General features: G+C 39.0%; 1 long non-coding RNA gene across 2 annotated transcripts in view; it reads right to left on the reverse strand.

The window, feature by feature from the left end:
* LOC136857767 (uncharacterized) overlaps positions 1-18,285 on the reverse strand; it is a 51,827-nt gene that overhangs the window by 15,162 nt on the left and 18,380 nt on the right. The window contains exon 1 of one of the 2 annotated variants that reach the window (XR_010858559.2): positions 8,145-8,192. The exons of the other annotated variant lie outside the window; for it this stretch is intronic. This is a non-coding gene — a long non-coding RNA (uncharacterized lncRNA). Of the gene's footprint in view, positions 1-8,144; positions 8,193-18,285 lie in introns of those variants that run through there. 2 annotated transcript variants of the gene reach the window in all.

An 18,285-nucleotide genomic window follows, 5' to 3' on the forward strand; every position in this document is an offset into this window, starting at 1 on the left:
GCGGTAAGGAGGAGGAAGAGTCCTTTCATCCTTTTTGCCCTTCTGATAAGATGTAACCCCTGGGTTCCATACCCTATCACGATTTTTTTTTCGGCCTAGCATTTTGCATAGTAGCCCTCGCCTGCAGAAGCTACATGCTTGTAATCTATGTCAACAGATTGAAACAATATGTTTCCGAACCGATATTTCATGTTACATATTTATGTAATAACTTGTTCAACAGCTAGGGACTTAAATGTAAGCAGAGTATTTCTTATAGCACTAGCGTTCTGTTTAATTTTACTTCCCGCATAAGCTACATGCTTGTAACCCATGCCAACAGATTGACTGATATTTCATGTTATATGTTTATGCGATAACTTGTTCGACTGATTTTCACACAAGACGAATGATGGAAGGTAAATAATTTGAAGTTATACTTTGGCTATATCGTTTACCGAGCGAGTTAGCTGCGCAGTATGGGTACAGTGTGTTTTTGATATTTACACTAGGCAAATCATTGAAGTTGTAGTTTTGCAATATTGCTTACTGAGCGAGTTAGCTACGCGATATGTGCACAGTGTGTTTCCATAGTTTTTGATTTTACACTAAGCAAATCATCAAAATTGTACTTTTGCTCTGAACACATCAAACAATGTTCTGATTATATGTTGAGGTTAACAACATCGATTACAGTGTTCGATTCTAGTCTTGTTATGTTTCATTCCGATCTTCTTAGAACAAGGGTACCCCCTAACATGTTCTAAACACATGTTGTATTGAGTACAGTGTTCGATTCTAGTCTTGATCACTTATTTTGTGTTCTGAGCACATCGATCAATGTTCTGATCACATGTTGTATCGAGTACAGTGTTCGATTCTAGTCATGATCACTTATTTTGTGTTCTGAACACATCAATCAATGTTCTGATCACATGTTGAAGTTAACAACATCGATTACAGTGTTCTATTCTAGTCTTCTTATGTTTCAATCTGATCTTCTTAGAACAAGGGTATCCCCTGACATATTCTAAACACAACAAGTATTGAGTACAGTGTTCGATTCTAGTCTTGATCACTTATTTTGTTTTCTGAACGCATCAATCAATGTTCTGATCACATGTCGTATGGAGTACAGCGTTTGATTCTACTCTTCTTATGTTTCGAAAGTCTAAACATGCACAATAATGTTATCGCTGCAGGTTTAAACTTGTTCGATATAAAGCTATGCCTTGACATAAGAGGCGGAGGAGGAGGTAGAGAAGGAGGAGGAGGAGGAGGAGGAGGAGGAGGAGAAGAATGATAAGACCTTAACAGCCTATGTATAGTCGCCATTGTTTTTAAAGATGACAGCTGTCAAAAGAATTTTTCAAATTATCCGCCACCACATTTCAGCTTAAGAGGGCAGCAGGGTGCTCTGTTGATTAAGCACATAGAATTTCAAATTACCCTCCACCGCATGCATAACAGCAGCTGTTATCTTGCGCAGTAGCCTCTAAGCTAGCTTTCTTCATAAGAGTAGCCGCCATCTTGTGCGAGCACCCCTAGGCTGTCTCATAAGGAGCTATGTATAGTCACCATTTTGTGTCCGCCATCTTGCGTAAGCATCCCTAGGACGTCTCAAGCCATCTTGTGTCTCATAAGAGCAGCCACCATCTTGTATAAATAGATAGCTGCCAATGCCAAAGGGCTTAAGTAGGAATCGAACCGTTAATCTCATCATTAGACTATATTTTTTCTTGTTCCTGATACTACGAACCTACGTATTAGGCGGAAAAATTTTGTCCGTTTTGCTCTACGATGCATCGTTTTCGAGATATTTAACATTTTGCATTTAAGCCTCCAAATTTAATGAATCGAACCAGCACGGTACGTTATACTCTCTACCATAGCTAGACCTGATCATGTTACGAAGACTCGCTTCAATACAAGCTAAAACAGAGCAAATGCCAAAGGGCCTAAGTAGGAGCCGAACCGTTGATCCCATCATTAGACTATGGTTTTCTTGTTCCTCATACTGCGAACCTAGGTATTAGACAGAAAAATTTTGTCCGTTTTGCTCTACGGTGCACCGTTTTCGATATATTTAACATTTTGCATTTAAGCCCTAAATTTAATGAATCGAACTAGCACGACACGTTAGCCTCTAAGCTAGCATTCTTCATAAGAGTAGCAACCATCTTGCGCAAGCACCCTTAAAGCGTCTCATAAGGAGTTGTGTATAGCCGCCATCTTGTGTCCGCCATCTTGCGCAAGCATCCTTAGGGCGTCTCAAGCCATCTTGTGCAAGGACCCTTAAGCCTTCCCATGAGAGCAGCCGCTATCTTGCGCAAGCATCCCTAGGGCATCTCATAAGGAGCCATGTATAACTGCCATCTTGCGCAAGCATCCGAAGGGCGTCTCATAAGAACCTTGTATAGCAGCCATCTTGCGTAAGCACCCTTAAGGAGTCATGTATAGCCGCCATCTTATGCAATTAGCGTCGAGAGAGGGCTGCTGTAGAATTTTTCTTTTTAAATTATCCATCACCATATTTCAAAGGTATCTAGCTAAAGATGGCAGCACTGCGGATGACAGGTGACGAATTTACATCTACTACGATAAAGAGGGCAGCACGGTGCTCTCTGGATTAAAGATGGCGAATGACAGCTGTCAAAAAAGCACGTGGCTATGTTTACTAAACAACAGCACGTGGAATTTGCGGCCACCACATTTCAAAGGTATCTAACTAAAGAGGGCAGCACTATGCTCTGTTGATTAAAGATGGCGGATGGTAGCTGTCAAAAAAGCACGTTTGTTTCCAAACAAGAGCACGTGGAATTTTTCAATTTGCCGCCACCACATTTCAAAGGTATCTAGCTAAAGATGGCAGCACGGTGCTCTCTTGATTAAAGATGGCGGATGATAGCTAACAGAACTTTTCAAATTGCCCGCTACTACGTGCTTAAGGTAGTAGCCATAAAGAGGGCAGCACGGTGTTCTGTGGATAAAGATGGCGGATGACAGGTGATGAAATTGCCCGCATGATAGCAGCACGGTGCTCTGTTGATTAAAGATGGCGGATGACAGCTGTCAAGAAAGCACATAGCTTTGTTTCCAAACAAGAGCACGTGGAATTTGCCGCCACCACATTTCAAAGGTATCTAGCTAAGGAGGGCAGCACTGTGCTCTGTTGATTAAAGATGGCGGATGACGGCTGTCAAAAAAGCGCGTGAGTTTGTTTCCAAACAAGAGCATGTAGAATTTTTCAAATTGCCGCCACCACATAGAGGGCAGCACGGTGCTCTCTTGATCAAAGATGGCTGCTGTCATGTGGAATTGCCTGCCACCACATTTCAAAGGTATCTAGCTAAAGAGGGCAGCACGGTGCTCTCTAGATTAAAGATGGCTGCTGTCAAAAAGCATTTTTCAAATTATCCGCCACCACATTTCAAAGGTAAGTAGCTAAAGAGGGCAGCACTGTGCTCTATAGATTAAAGATGGCTGATGACAGCTTCAAAAATGCACGTGGATTTGTTTATCTCGAGCTAGTGAGGTTAAGTTGGTAGCACTAAGGTTTAGACCCGCCAAGATGGCAGCACTGCGGATGACAGGTGACGAATTTGCAGCTACTGCGATAAAGAGGGCAGCACGGTGCTCTGTAGTTTAAAGATGGCGGATGACAGCTGTCAAAAAAGCACGTGGCTGTCAAAAAGCACGTGGCTTTGTTTATCTCGCGCTTGTGAGGTTAAGTTGGTACTACTGAGGTTTAGGCCCGTCAAGATGGCAGTACTTAGGTTAGCGATGCGTTGTTGTCTGTCAAAAAGCACGTGGCTGTCAAAAAACACGTGGATTTGTTTACCTCGCGCTAGTTAGGTTAAGTTGGTACCACTGAGGTTTAGGCCCGTCAAGTTGGCAGCAGTGAGGTTAGCGATGCGTTGTTGTCGATGACAGCTATCAAAAAGCACGTGGCTTTGTTTACAAATTCAAATTTCCCGCGGGTGGTGGAGGAGACCTCTGGGAGGCCTCTGGCTGTGGTGGTGGTGGAGGAGGCCTCTAGGAGGCCTCTGGCTGTGGTGGTGGTGGAGGTGGCCTCTGGGAGGCATCTGGCTGTGGTGGTGGTGGAGGAGGCCTCTGGGAGCCGGAGGAGGTGGTGGCGCCAGAATCCCTGTATTATACTACTACCATCGTCAGTTAGTTCGTTATAATAACGACTGACCAACATTTTCACATTAGCGATGCGCATCCTTGATGGACTTTAGAGTCTAAATTCGTGAATATTTCCTTCTATATACTATTTGCTCTACCCGTCGCTGATGGGTTATTGAACGATCACAACCACGGGCTACTACAATTGTTGCTGTGTTCATTTTTCAGGCAGAACTAATATTTCCGTTGATAACTGGAAATTTCAGAAAATAAAATAATCGCTACTATCTCGGTTGTTTTCATCATGCGGTACAAATGTATGAATCCTAAAAGATGTGTTGCACAATTTTCGTTATGCACAGTGTTTCGATACAGCTAATGTCAACGGGAAAATCTAGCATTTCTTGCTTCGGGACCCTTAATATTGATTGCTATGCCACTGTATGGCAATCACCGAAAGTATCTAGAACACAACTCGACTATCTTAACTTAAATATCGAGACTAGAGAAATTTCGATCAGCCATTTTCCTGTCATGTAACAAACAAACAAATAATTTTAAAGATTTAAATCATTATATTTTATCGATTCAGTTAATATACCTTTTATCTTTATCAGTCTGTCGCTATGCTAATTATAATACCCGTAACACTATAATATACCTGTAAAAATACAATAATAAATGAATACAGTATGATTAAGTCAGGGTGATATTTTCAACCACGTTATAGTAATGTCACTATACTTAGCTGGTATCTTCTTTAATTATTTATTTTCTGGGAATCTTTACTTTCATGAGAATTTTATGAAGGTAGTAAAAATCATTTCCGTTCTTGAAATAAATCCATACGAACTATACTCGTGTATATATATGCATTTTAAGTAGGGTGCGGAAAAGTATTGTTATCATTTCATGAAAATTATAAGAATATAGATTCCCGTAAGCAATCATTGAATTCTCTAATGTATTTTAAAATAAACATATGCTACAGTATAATATTTCATATCAGATATAAGTGAAATACGCTTCTTCTAAACTACTCCACATTGCAGACATATTGTTTCACAAGATCAATTCTTTGGTGCTAAATATCTGTGTGATATACGCTAAGCAAAAATGGGCTGAAAGAAAAAGGACTATAATCCCAGGGCTATGGCTGGTGAGATTTGTGATAATCATTTGTCTTTCCTCAGTTGAGTCTATTCTGCTCTCTTCGAGGCAGACTTTCTCCGTTGAATATCTTCCCTCTCATAACCTTCCAAATCCAAAACCTGTTATATTTTAAGGACACCAGCGACAATTATCATATTAGTGGCAGTGGGGAGAAATAGGGCGTGGTTACATCAATGACTCAATCCTGTGAAATTTCCCCAGAGGACAACTAAATAATTTATTTCTTGCATACTACAAGTGAAAACTTATACACTTAATTAATTTTAACAAAATGTATGTTTATTAATTTAATTAACCCGAATATAATATGACAGATTTATATTCTATATTAGGCTATAGTACATGAATAACGCTTCTTTGTTTTGAACTTCACTTACTATATGTACAGAACTTATAGAGGAATAATTTTTAATATCTAGATATTTTAATGAAACGTAAATTGAGCTATAAATTTACAAGTGTAAAGATGCTGTTGATTCGTACTTATAGAATGCATTATGCGTTATGTTCTGCTATGCCTTTCAACGTTCAGTCTAAAGGCCCCTGTGAAAGATGTAAGTGACTCCATAAACCCCCTATCTACATCTAACACTGTAGCCTTGTCTAATTCTATGCTTATGTCTATGCCACTCCCTATTTTTCTTACCCTCTCCGTCAGAGTTCATGATGTTCCTGGTAACTTATTGTGCATTCCACTCATGTGATCCCCCCGTCGAAACTACTGTAGTTCATACGCACAGCTCTACCTTTCAAGTTCATTTCTAAATTAACCTTTATGTCCTCATTACGAGCGCTATCCTTCCGTCGGTTTCACCTGTTTCTACCATCTATAAATCATGCTACTTCCATATTTGTTACTTCCAGCTTATGAATAGGACATCCTGAGTCCATTCAGTTATCATTCTGGCACAGCAAAATCATAAACGAGGAATCCCCCTGATGATGTCTGAACTCAAGGCTGAATTCTAAAACACCCCGATAGATTTCTGGAGATTGGCATAATATCCCATAAACAGGATGATCGAACAAGCCACAAGATTTGAGCACCATGACGAACACAAGAAGTCCACCTTGGAAACAAGACATCCTCAGTTTACCAAACTGCTGCATGGAAACTAAAAACTTAAAAGCGATTAAATTATCAGTATGTTCGTAGGTACTCTACACCTGCTATTTGTTAAATTTTGGAACGATTTTGAGCTACCATTAAACAAAAAGAGATAATAGTAATCACTACTATACAAGGATGGTTAAACACAATTAGATGCCACTTTTTGGTGCTGAAGAGTCTACATCAGAGGTGTTCACGCTGGGCATTTCGCCCGCGGGTGGAATCAGAGATAACGTTTTTTGTGGATGATGTTATAATGTACAGAGGAATAAACAAGGTTTTTTTTTTCAATTTGTTTTACGTCGCACAGGCACAGATAGGTCTTACGGCGACGATGGGAGAGGAAAGGCCTAGGAGTGGGAAGGAAGTGGCCGTGGCCTTAATTACGGTACAGACCCAGCATTTGCCTGGTGTGGAAATGGGAAACCACGCAAAACCATCTTCAGGGCTGCCAACAGTGGGGTTCGAACCCACTATCTCCCGGATGCGAGCTCACAGCTGCGCGCTCCTACCAACTCGCTCGGTGACTTCCTTCTTAATAAAACCAAAAATCGTAGTAAAACTATTATCACTATCTGAATTAGGCTCGTTTACATCAAATATGTTCTTAAAATGCATTTAAGTAAAACGAAATTACAAACTTTATTTAAATTATGAGAATATTTGAATTCTGGTAGAATGAACTTAAAGGGGATGTCGAAAACAGCTCTACAAATTTAAAATTTCTACGTGCAGATATTTAAAAAAATAGGAAGATAAATTTTCGCAATGGCAAGATAGAATAATCCATTTTCCTTCAACTCCAATGACGCCTTTAGTGATGCCAACCATATTTGGGGAGATGTACTCACTATTGCAGTGCAGTATGAAGTGAAGGCGGCTACACTAACAACTTGGCTAACCAGTAAGAAATTCATGGTAATAACAAAGCATATATGTGCCTATCAAATCAATAAACAAGTGGGCTACGGTTACTTGTATTAACATGAAGACATTAAAATTATCGATCTGATCGTCGTTGATCGTAGTACAATATCGGATTTTTGGCCAAAGTTTTGAAGGATTTTGAACTGTTATCAACACTATAAGAGAGTTACCACCACTGGCGTATAGAAAGTAGATGATTTACCGGGTTTAAACCCCCCACTTACAGTAAAAATTTGAACTTCTCTTTTTATCAATTGAAACATGAAGAAGTATATTTTAAATATGATTAATTCAAAATAACACCTGCAACCAGAAATAATACTAGTGATAGAAGAAATAATTAAAATACCGTTTAATTGCATTTGAATAATCAGTTTTAAAAGAGACCCCCCCCCTTGATAAATTACTGCGTATGCCACTGGTTACTACTTCTGAAGAAGGACCTACGAACTTATTGAAATCCCGCTCTCCGTATCTTGAAAAATATGAACAAGTATGCTGATTAACAGCAGTAACAATAATAAAAAACCACACATTTTATTTTTTCGAATCTAACACAAAATGGGTTGGCGAAAGTGACACAGAATAACTAAGAACATATTTTTTATAATATTGGTTTTAGTACTATTAAAAATGTAATAACTGCCATGGAATACATACAAATGATTCTGATAGTGGCTACAGAATGCTTATAATATTGTGGTCCAATAGCATGTTTTCCAGTTACTACAAAATGCTGAGTTTTGTCAGTTTCGTCAACATACAAGAGCAAAAAGTAATTGATTTTTCAATATCAATACTTAATTACATATTTGGTAACACTGACCTGTAAGTCTGTTTCAGCTGTGTTCTATGACGACTTTTCGTAACCGTTTAACAGACATGCGTAAGAGTACTTAGTTTTATAAACAAATAAACGGATGTGTTCTTCAAGGATAAAACGTTTGACGTCATAAGAGGCTGATTAATTCAACGTACGTAAAACCGCATTTATAAATCAGTAAAATAAACAGAAATGTGAACAATGGTACCATGGCAGAAACCAGGATGTTGTTGCTGACGTTATCGGTGGTAGTGGTTCAGAAACGATTAATTCAGAGGTTCGTTATCATATGTGTTTTTAAACCACAACCTCTGGTGATGATTTTCAGGCTCAGGTTTCCATTATCTTAACTTGTCGGTAGATTTCTCACCTATTTCATTTTCAGTAACAACCGAAAGCATATTTTGCTCTGGATGAGATTTCTAAATAGTCTTGGCATTAACTCATGAATGTATCGGGCTGAGTGACTCTGTTGGTAGAGCACTGACTTTCTAAGTCTAAATTAGCAGGTTCGACCCTGGTTCACATTGGTGGTATTTAAAGGTGCTCAAATACACCAGTCTCGTATCGACAGATTTACCGGCACGTAGGGAAACTCCTGCAAGATAAAATTTCCAGCATGTCACCACTGCCGAAAACCGAAACCAATGAAACCCCTCGAGGCACTACAGTATAACACTGATGAGCTTTAGCCTACTATTATTCGGCCATTATCGGCTTTCTATACCAGAGCTGCTATCTCACCGTCTGATAGCCTAGCTCCTCCATCGTTTTCACATAGGGTGAATGGACATCAAACCAGCCCTCAAATCCAGGCAAAAATTCCTGACCTTGCCGAGAATCCAAACCGAGGCCTGCGGAAAAAGGCAGGCACAGTTCTCCTAAACCGTGGGGTTGGGGAGTCAAAATTATTATTATTATTATTATTATTATTATTATTATTATTATTATTATTATTATTATTATTATTATTATTAAATGTGCTCATTATATTTACTTGTTTGAAAAGATCACATATGTTACTTTCACTAATCATTAATGGGGGAATGACAATATTACCTCATTTACCTACTTTATTCCGCTTGAATAAATTAAAATTAAGATCTTTGTCTTACGAAATTGTAAAGCACATGGACCGAGTTAAATCACTGAACAGTTTAGTGAGTGGCCAGCAAACTAGGATTAATAGATTACTACGGACTACTTAGATCCTCTACACTGTACTCACAACGTTCGCACATTGTTAAAATAACGAATGTGAAATTCCATAGACCTCCTATTCAGAAGAGCAAAATACAGTTTCAGTGCGTTATCATAAATATGCTCTTCTTAGAAGCGTATTTCGTTAAAAGTACTTCACCTCACCTTGGCTTAAATTTTAAGTGGTTAATGTTACAATTATGTCGGAGTTTAACTGTACTGGAATAATGTATGGCATATTCGTTACTTTACGCTGATGAAATAGATAATGACAAACTCGCGAAGAAGCTATTTTAGCTTCAAAATATTATAATTATGTCACATCTACCATGTTATTCTTCTTTAACTCCTACAACCAAATAGTGGTAAATTATTATTATTATTATTATTATTATTATTATTATTATTATTATTATTATTATTATTATTATTATTATTTCCACAATAGTTGATAACGAGCATTAGCTTTCACTCACTGTAGTAATCGCCTTTTCTAAATAGGAGTGCAAGAGGGTATAAAGAAAGAATGAGAATACGAGCTTCATCCACCTATCCTCAGTGGCATGATTGATTGATTGATTGATTGATTGATTGATTGATTGATTGATTGATTGATTGATTGATTGATTGATTGATTGATTGATTGATTGATTGATTGATTGATTGATTGATTGATTGATTGATTGATTGATTGATTGATTGATTGATTGATTGATTGATTGATTGATTGATTGATTGATTGATTGATTGATTGATTGATTGATTGAAGTCATTAACAGTGGCGAAGTTACGGCTCATGGCTTTCTCTTTTACGGGATCATTACTAAATCAAAGATAATTAAGCTTAATAAAAGATTTGGAGAGCGTACAATGAAGAAATACAACATTTATCAACAAATAAAAGAAAAGAAAGAGAAAAATAATACGACATAATGAAAAAGTAAAATCTATATATTAAAAAAAGAAATATGAAAACTAAAGTTAGTCAGTCCGGCCATTCTATCCGGTCGATTTCCTTCATTTTTCTTTGAACTGAAAGGTATTCATGCCTCTTGTTTCTTCCAGCCAATTTATTCTCCTGCTTTGGGAATTTGTTACATTGAATAACCTTTTTGTGAGTCTATCGTTATTCATCTTAAAAAGTATCAAAAAGTTTCAAATGTTTCTTCCTCAAATTTTTTGTATTTTTCAATTTTTTGTCTCTTTGAATCAATCATATCTTTGGTTCTAATGAGGTACAGAGTTCGTTTTTGCCTCAGATCACTCAGTGGATCAAGCTCTTTCATTTCAGCTCTTAACTCTTCAAATTGTTTGATTCTAAGGGAAGTTATGAGTGCACATTCAATTTGACGTCTCATTTCTTCAGCATTTTTTCTCATTGAAGCAATCATATCCTTCGTTATAATTGAGGTACGCAGTTTGTTTTGGTCTAAAAACACCCAGTGAATCAAGCGTTTTGTTTTGAGGTAATAACTACTTAAATTGGTAGATTCTGTAAAAAGTTATGAGTACATTTGTCTCCATGACGAAAATCTTTGAAGGACTTTTTAACAGTTCGGCATGTAGTGTTGTCCAAGGAACGTTTAATTCAATTTCTTTGTGTGATGTATTTTCAAGTGTTTTGTTGACATAATATTACATTCTATTTATTTATTTATATTTTTGCTAGTTGCTTTACCTCGCACCGACACAGATAGGTCTTATGGCGACGTTTTACATTCTATTACCACCGCAGATCATGTGCTTTATTTCATCAACTGGAAACTTTGCAAATACATCCGTGAGGATAGTAACTAATAACACCATACTTTTTATATTGCGGGCTGAGCCAGCGTGTAACTGCTAGTTATTATTAACTTATCGTTATATCGAGCGAGTTGGCCATGTGGTTAGGGGCGCAGCTGTGAGATTTTCGAACCCCTCTGTCGGCAGCCCTGAAGATGGTTTTTCAATATTCTCCCATTTTCACATCAGGCAAATTGTAAGAGAATACATGTTTATTATTATTATTATTATTATTATTATTATTATTATTATTATTATTATTATTATTATTATTATTATTATTATTATTTCGTTATGCCCATCCATAGAGCAAGTTAGAACTTGTTGACTTGATGACTTGATGGCTTGATGACTTTAGCCTTCCTATTCCTCCAAAATCTCTTCATGAATTCACTGTGTTGCCTCTTCCGTTCTTCCGGCCACTTGGTACCAGTCCTGCTGCTAGTTTTCGCCACAAATGTGTATTTATTTACTGAGCTCCTGAAGACTTGGCGATTTCCCATGATGTCTTCCCTGATATTCAATTTATTCAGGTCTCTTCTTGTTTCTTCCAGCCAATCTGTTATCATGTTGAGGGAATTTATTACATTGAATAACTTTTTTGAGAGTCTATTATTATCCATCCAAAAAATGTATCCAAAAAATGTCAAACGTATCCTCCGTATAGTATTTATGAAACTATCCGTGTAACTATAGAGGTCTGCAGTTCGCATTTTGATCCAAATTCCATTTTCTTGTATGGGGCCGAAATTTTTCTAAGAATTTTAACGTTCTTTTTTTTTCGATATATTATTATTATTATTATTATTATTATTATTATTATTATTATTATTATTATTATTATTATTATTATTATTATTATTATTCTATCACTAGAAAAAGTCGTACAGAAGTAGACGAATGTAAATCAATTATTACGCAATTAAAGGAAATCCCGCTTTTCTTTAGATAAGCAATGAATTGTGAATGCCATAACCATGATATCCTTATCATGGACCTTGTTTATAGTTGACGCTATTATCGACTGCAAGGTATATTTTTAAAGAAATGAAAGGAATAGTTCATATCTAATCAACCATGGAATGTGAAAATGAATGCATATAATGGCTAATTACGAGATATTTGATTGTAATACTAATTAAACATTTTGATTCCCTACTTGAAAGTCTTGGCTTCACGAGTTATCGGTGGTGTTGAAGACCGGGCAATAAAGTCTTGGTCAGGCTTTGGCAGTCGGCACAGTTCCTATCCTCGCCACTAGATGGGGCTTTATTCATTGCATTTCTGACCCGGCGGTTGAAACTGGAAACAGGCTGTGGATTTTCATTTAAAATATCTACGTGCTTTATAAAATACTTCAATAATACTATGAAAGTTTTATAGGCCTATGTATACAAAATTGTTCATTGCTCATCCATTCCCGCTATCACCAGTTACAGAAAGACCCATTCATTCAATCATTCCTATGATCAGATTTTCCTTTCTCTCTACCAGTCTGTTATTCTCCCATTCCTCTGCTCGCAGTCTTCCTTTCTCTCTACCAGTCTGTCATTCACTCATGCCTCCACACACTCACAGACACATGCAGCAGTTTAAATGCCATTTACTTTTATGTACATCTGAAATTTTGGAAGAGGCAAGCTTTGACATACCCCGACAGCGAGTTCCATAGCTTTGGGGACTAATTAATACTTGTGAGGGAATTCCTATACTACGCTGTGTATTTGCTTCTTTGTCAATGATTTGCCATCCTTAAATTGAAAGTAATAACACACGAACCGCGGATTAGACAATCACACTCTTTTCATATTTTCGAGGCGGCCGTGATAGCCGACTGGCATAGTCACTAGCTTCTCACCAAAGTAGCCGTAGTTCGACACCCAATCAATGCAATGTAGGATTTTTAAAATGAAGTGCATCCTTATGGTTCGTATTCTACGTAAAACTGGAGGTTTCGTGGCTATGATTACGACATCTATAGTAACGTAAAACTACAATCTTGCTTAGTTGCCTATAGTTTCGAAGCCCTATTATTACGGAAGTATTTGCCCGACTTTAATATGAACTTATCACCGCCGTGTTCCAGAGATAGCAAGCGTACCTCTACTCCGATGGTTTGGGTTCGATTCCTCGCCAAGTTTGGGATTTTACCTGGATCTGAGGGTAGGTTCGAAGTCCTCTGGGTCAATTTATTCTCCTATTTTGAGAATTTATAACGTTGAATAACCTTTTTGTGAGTCTATTATTATATATCCTAAATAAGAGTTTATTATTAGCGGTATGTATTTAAAATTATGACGAACCTTATAGATGAGAGATAATTATAAGACTAAATTAATACGTGAATAATTAGTAGTAAACATGACAAACTTCTTAAAATGTGCAAAGAGTTACCCTGAAAAATCAAAACGAATTATGGGACTTCAGTAAGGTAAGGGTGTATTCTGCCCGAAAGCAGGACCGAAACACCGCAGAGGTGTGCCTAAGTCGGAGTTTACGTACGGTAGCGTGGCCAGTTCCTTTCCGCTCCTCCATTCCCTTATCCCCCACCAACAGTGCGTGGCAACCCATCCACATATTGACCACGCCCAATGTTGCTTAACTTCGGAGATCTCATAGGATCCGGCGTTTCAACACGGCTACAGCCATTGGCTTACGTGACTTGGTCTTCATTATTTTAAAGACCGAGTACGATTAACCGTGCGGGTTCATGGAGTTCGATCCCCTGCCATTAACTGCATGTCCGGAGCTACACGGCAGACCTACCTCGAAAATAAGCTAGGTGCTCTAAAAAGAAGGGCACGCAGTCCCGGTTGGCGCCAATAATGAACCTTTACTCATATGCATTAGTAATAAAAGTACAATATAGATGCTTTGGTTCACGAAGGCTTATCTGTAGGAAATAGTGTCTGCAATCGAGCCTCGTCGAAATTATTAATGGGGTGTCCGCAATAAAGACGCAACTGAAAGGGGAAAGTCCTGGAACGAGCTGTCACTCTTCCCAAATATTTTGTGTCCGCAATCGAGGCTGTTCGCAATCGCGACGACACCATCAGATCAGCTCCCGGTAGCCTTCAGCACAACTTTGTCAGATGTTATGTGTATTCAGTACTCCTGTACGGTGCTGATACAGAGACACTCAAATACAACACAATAAATATTTTGAAAATCGTTGAGTCCGCCTCTGTGGTGTAGTGGTTAGTGTGATTAGCTGCCAGCCCCGGAGGTCCGGGTTCGATTCCCGGCTCTGCCACGAAATTTGAAAAGTGGTACGAGGCCTGGAACGGGGTCCACTCAGCCTCGGGAGGTCAACTGAGTAGAGGTGGGTTCGATTCCCACCTCAGCCATCCTGGAAGTGGTTTTCCGTGGTTTCCCACTTCTCCTCCAGGCAAATGCCGGGATGGTACCTGACGTAAGGCCACGGCCGCTTCTTTCCCTCTTCCTTGTCTATCCTTTCCACTCTTCCCATCCCCCCGCAAGGCCCCTGTTCAGCATAGCAGGTAAGGCCGCCTGTGCGAGGTACTGGTCATCCTCCCCAGTTGTATCCCGGACCCAGAGTCAGAAGCTCCAGGACACTGCCCATGAGGCGGTAGAGGTGGGATCCCTCGCTGAGTCCGAGGGAAAAGCCATCCCTGGGGGGTAAGCAGATTAAGAAGAAGAAGAAAATCTTTGAAATATGGATCTTCCGAAGGATGTTGCAGATTTCATAGATCGAACATGTCTTCAGTGCAGAGGTACTGAAACTCATGAAGAAAGATCGAGAGATAAACAGCATAATACACTATAGCCTACTTGGGTCATATCTTTAGAAACGAAGAATATCATCTCTTAAAGCTGATCTTGCAAAGAAAAATTGATGGGTGACAAGGTCGAAGTCGAAAACGAAGCTCGTGGTTGAGGAATCTGCGGGATGATTAGGACTGGATACTAACACCTTAATGAAAACAGAAGGCGATTGAACCGGCTTCGCCGAGATCGCAGCCAGCGCTCATATACCGGGTTCACGTTGTTTCCGATCAGCATATGTCCTAAATATTTGAAACGATCCACCTGTTCTAATTTTGCATTCCCTGCCTGACATTCAGTCCTCTTGGATTTCTTCCCTACTGACATCGCTTTAGTCTGCTGTTCTCTAGCTCTAAGGTGTTACATTGCATGATTTTTGTACAGTCTGCCATAAAGACCAAACCCTTGGCAAAGGCCAAACCACTTACTACTCCCTCCCAGCCTTTTATACTTTTCAATAAAATGATCCATCTATACTACGAACAACAAAGATTACAGCTTTGTCTAACCCTAGTAACTACACAGTTCAAAAAAATTAGGGGAACCTGTTTTGTAACGTCCGGTATGTGAACTTTAATTTGGTAGATGGGATTCCAATGGTCTTACAGCATACGTTGAGAACTTAACTACTCAGGATATGTCAAAACGAAGTTATACTCCATCTGTAGGCGTAGCTATGTATTAAAGTGTCGGGTGACCCGTCAATACAAAAAGTGAATAGCGATGCGTCCGTGTGTCGTTGTGAGGTACACAGACTACTGCAGTCATTTGAGCACGTTGTACGTAAACCAGCACATCCCATGAGACATCTTAACGATGTTCAAGTTGCAAGGGCCGTCACTTTGATCCAGGACGGATGGACTTTTGGTCATGTTGCTGTGGATCTCAACGTATCTCGGTCAGTTATTCACCGCTTGTAGAATCGCTACAATGAGAGAGGCCAGTTCACAAGGAGGGTTGATCAAGGTCGTGGACGCATGACAACCCCCACAGGATGACCGATATCTGACTATCTGTGCGTTGCAGCGTCGTTCAGCAACTGCCAGAGAACTGCAACAAGACCTCAGGAGGTTCACTGGAGTCACAGTGTCTGACAAGACAGTAAGGAACAGGTTAAAAGAAGTGTCCTTACGACGCAGCAACATCGCACAGCTCGCCTTCTGTTTGCCCGTACCCACGTCAACTGGTAAGTTCGCCAATGGAGATCTGTGTTGTTCACAGACGAGTCCAGATTTCCCCTGACACAGCGTGATAGACGTCAACTGTATGGAGACGCCGTGGTGAGCAGTACAAGCCCAATGTTGTCCACGAAGACGACCGATTCGGACAAGGTTCTGTGATGATGTGGGGTGACATCAGTATTGATGGCCGTACGGATCTTCTCCTCGTCCGTGGTAATCTTACCCTTGCGGGGTACATCGAGCAGGTACTGCTACAGCATGTGTTGGTTGCTGTATACGGTGTTGGCCCTGAATTCGTACTCAATGCACGACAATGCCAGGGCTCATGTAGCGCGCATCACCAGAGCTGTCTTGCGAGAACTGGACATTCAAGAGATGGAAGGGCCAGCAGTGAGTCCCGTCTTAATCCTATCGAGCATGAGTGGGATAAGCTTGCCAGAAGTGTTCTTGGGAGTCCTGTTCCACCACAGACTCCCCAAGACCTCGAACAGGCTCTCATTGAAGAATGTGACGTGACACCGCAACGTGACCTCTGTCGACTTATACGGAGTATGCCACGTAGGTGCCACGCTGTGATAAATTCTCGTGGAGGACATACTGAAGCTCTCCAACTGTGATAAAAATCCTCCCTGGAAGACTGTTATCACTTTGTTTTCGTCCCTACTTGGACATTTACGTTTGTGTTCTGAAAATGAACGCGAGTCCATCGATGTTCTTTTGCATACTTCAAAGGTAAAGAATAAAAGTTTAGTTGGTAATATACCTGGGTGTGAGGTATTGTTTGTGGAGCATGGCATATGTTCGAGGATATGTTCCCCTATTTTTTAACTGTATACTTTGGACCAATAACTCATTCTACTATCATTTCTTACCATGACGCGATAGTCAACATTAAAGCATCTGATTCTCTGTAATGACCTATCTCTAATGAAGACTCCACTTCCAAAACTATTTCCTTCCACTTTTTAAAAAAATGAAGTAATGGCGGTTTCAGTCTCTCAACAAACTCTTCTAAAATCTATAACCCATTTCATGGCTAAATTTGATATTTCTTTGCGTATCTTAGCTTCGGAGATGATGTAATTTTTCAAAACTCTCTCTTTCCACCAGGTATACTGCTCCAAAACAATCTCTTTCCCTAGATGAATTATTTTCAGAACTTCTCCAATACATAAGCAAGATTACAATTATTTGTTGTTTGGGGTCAAAAACACTCTCCATCCTTCTTTAATTTTTCCTACAAAGCGACCTTAAAAAAAAGTTCATATTTGCAACAATTACTAACATTGTACAAGCTAGATTGCTATCACCTCTTCATAGAGGACGAAAGAAACTTAATGATCCGTTAAAATCGAGGAAAACCAGAGAAATATTAAAGGCAAGGGTACCAATAATTTTTAATTCCGAGGGGCGAGTCCTAATGCTTTAAAAAATTTCATGTAAGTTGAATAGTTGGCATAAGTAATACAAAATAATATCAGTATTGATTACTTTTAATTTATTTTTTTCAGCTCGCTCATCTTTCAGGATGTAATCAAAAACAGTGTTCTTATGGTTGTGGTAATTTTATATTTCAGGATATTTGAGAATTTCATGCAGCCTTTTATGCCAATTATTCAAAAATAGACCAAAATAAATTCGGGTCCGATTGAAGAAATATGAATGATTTGCCATTCTATAAAGATGCTACGCAGGGTACTTCAGACTCAAACGAATACCACGAAGAATTACATCATCCCACTGCGATTACCTCAGTATTTGAACTGTTGTGTTAATTTTTATTTAATGTTCAAACATTTTCCATAGCAAAGTAAAAATTCAATACTATGTCATTGGAAACGCATGCTTTATATTATAAACACTTTGGGTTTCAGCAAGCTATTGTAGTATTTCACACTTTTATGGTAATTATAATTGTATTTCAAGTTTATGATGTATGCTTACAGGAATGTTTATAATGATAATAGTACTTTAATCTAGATGACAAAGTCATTTTCAAAACTCTCTCATTCCAGTGCACAGTTCTAAAACTATCTACATCCAACCAAAAATATTTAATAACTTCGCAAATATCGAGCCTTGATTTTCAAAATTATGCCTCTAATAAATGTTTTTTCACCCAGCTATTGTCCGATTCCTTGGCCGAATGGTCAGCGTACTGGCCTTCGGCTCAGAGGGTCACGGGTTCGATT

Source organism: Anabrus simplex, chromosome 1 (genome assembly GCF_040414725.1).
Source record: "Anabrus simplex isolate iqAnaSimp1 chromosome 1, ASM4041472v1, whole genome shotgun sequence".
NCBI classification, from domain to species: domain Eukaryota; kingdom Metazoa; phylum Arthropoda; class Insecta; order Orthoptera; family Tettigoniidae; genus Anabrus; species Anabrus simplex.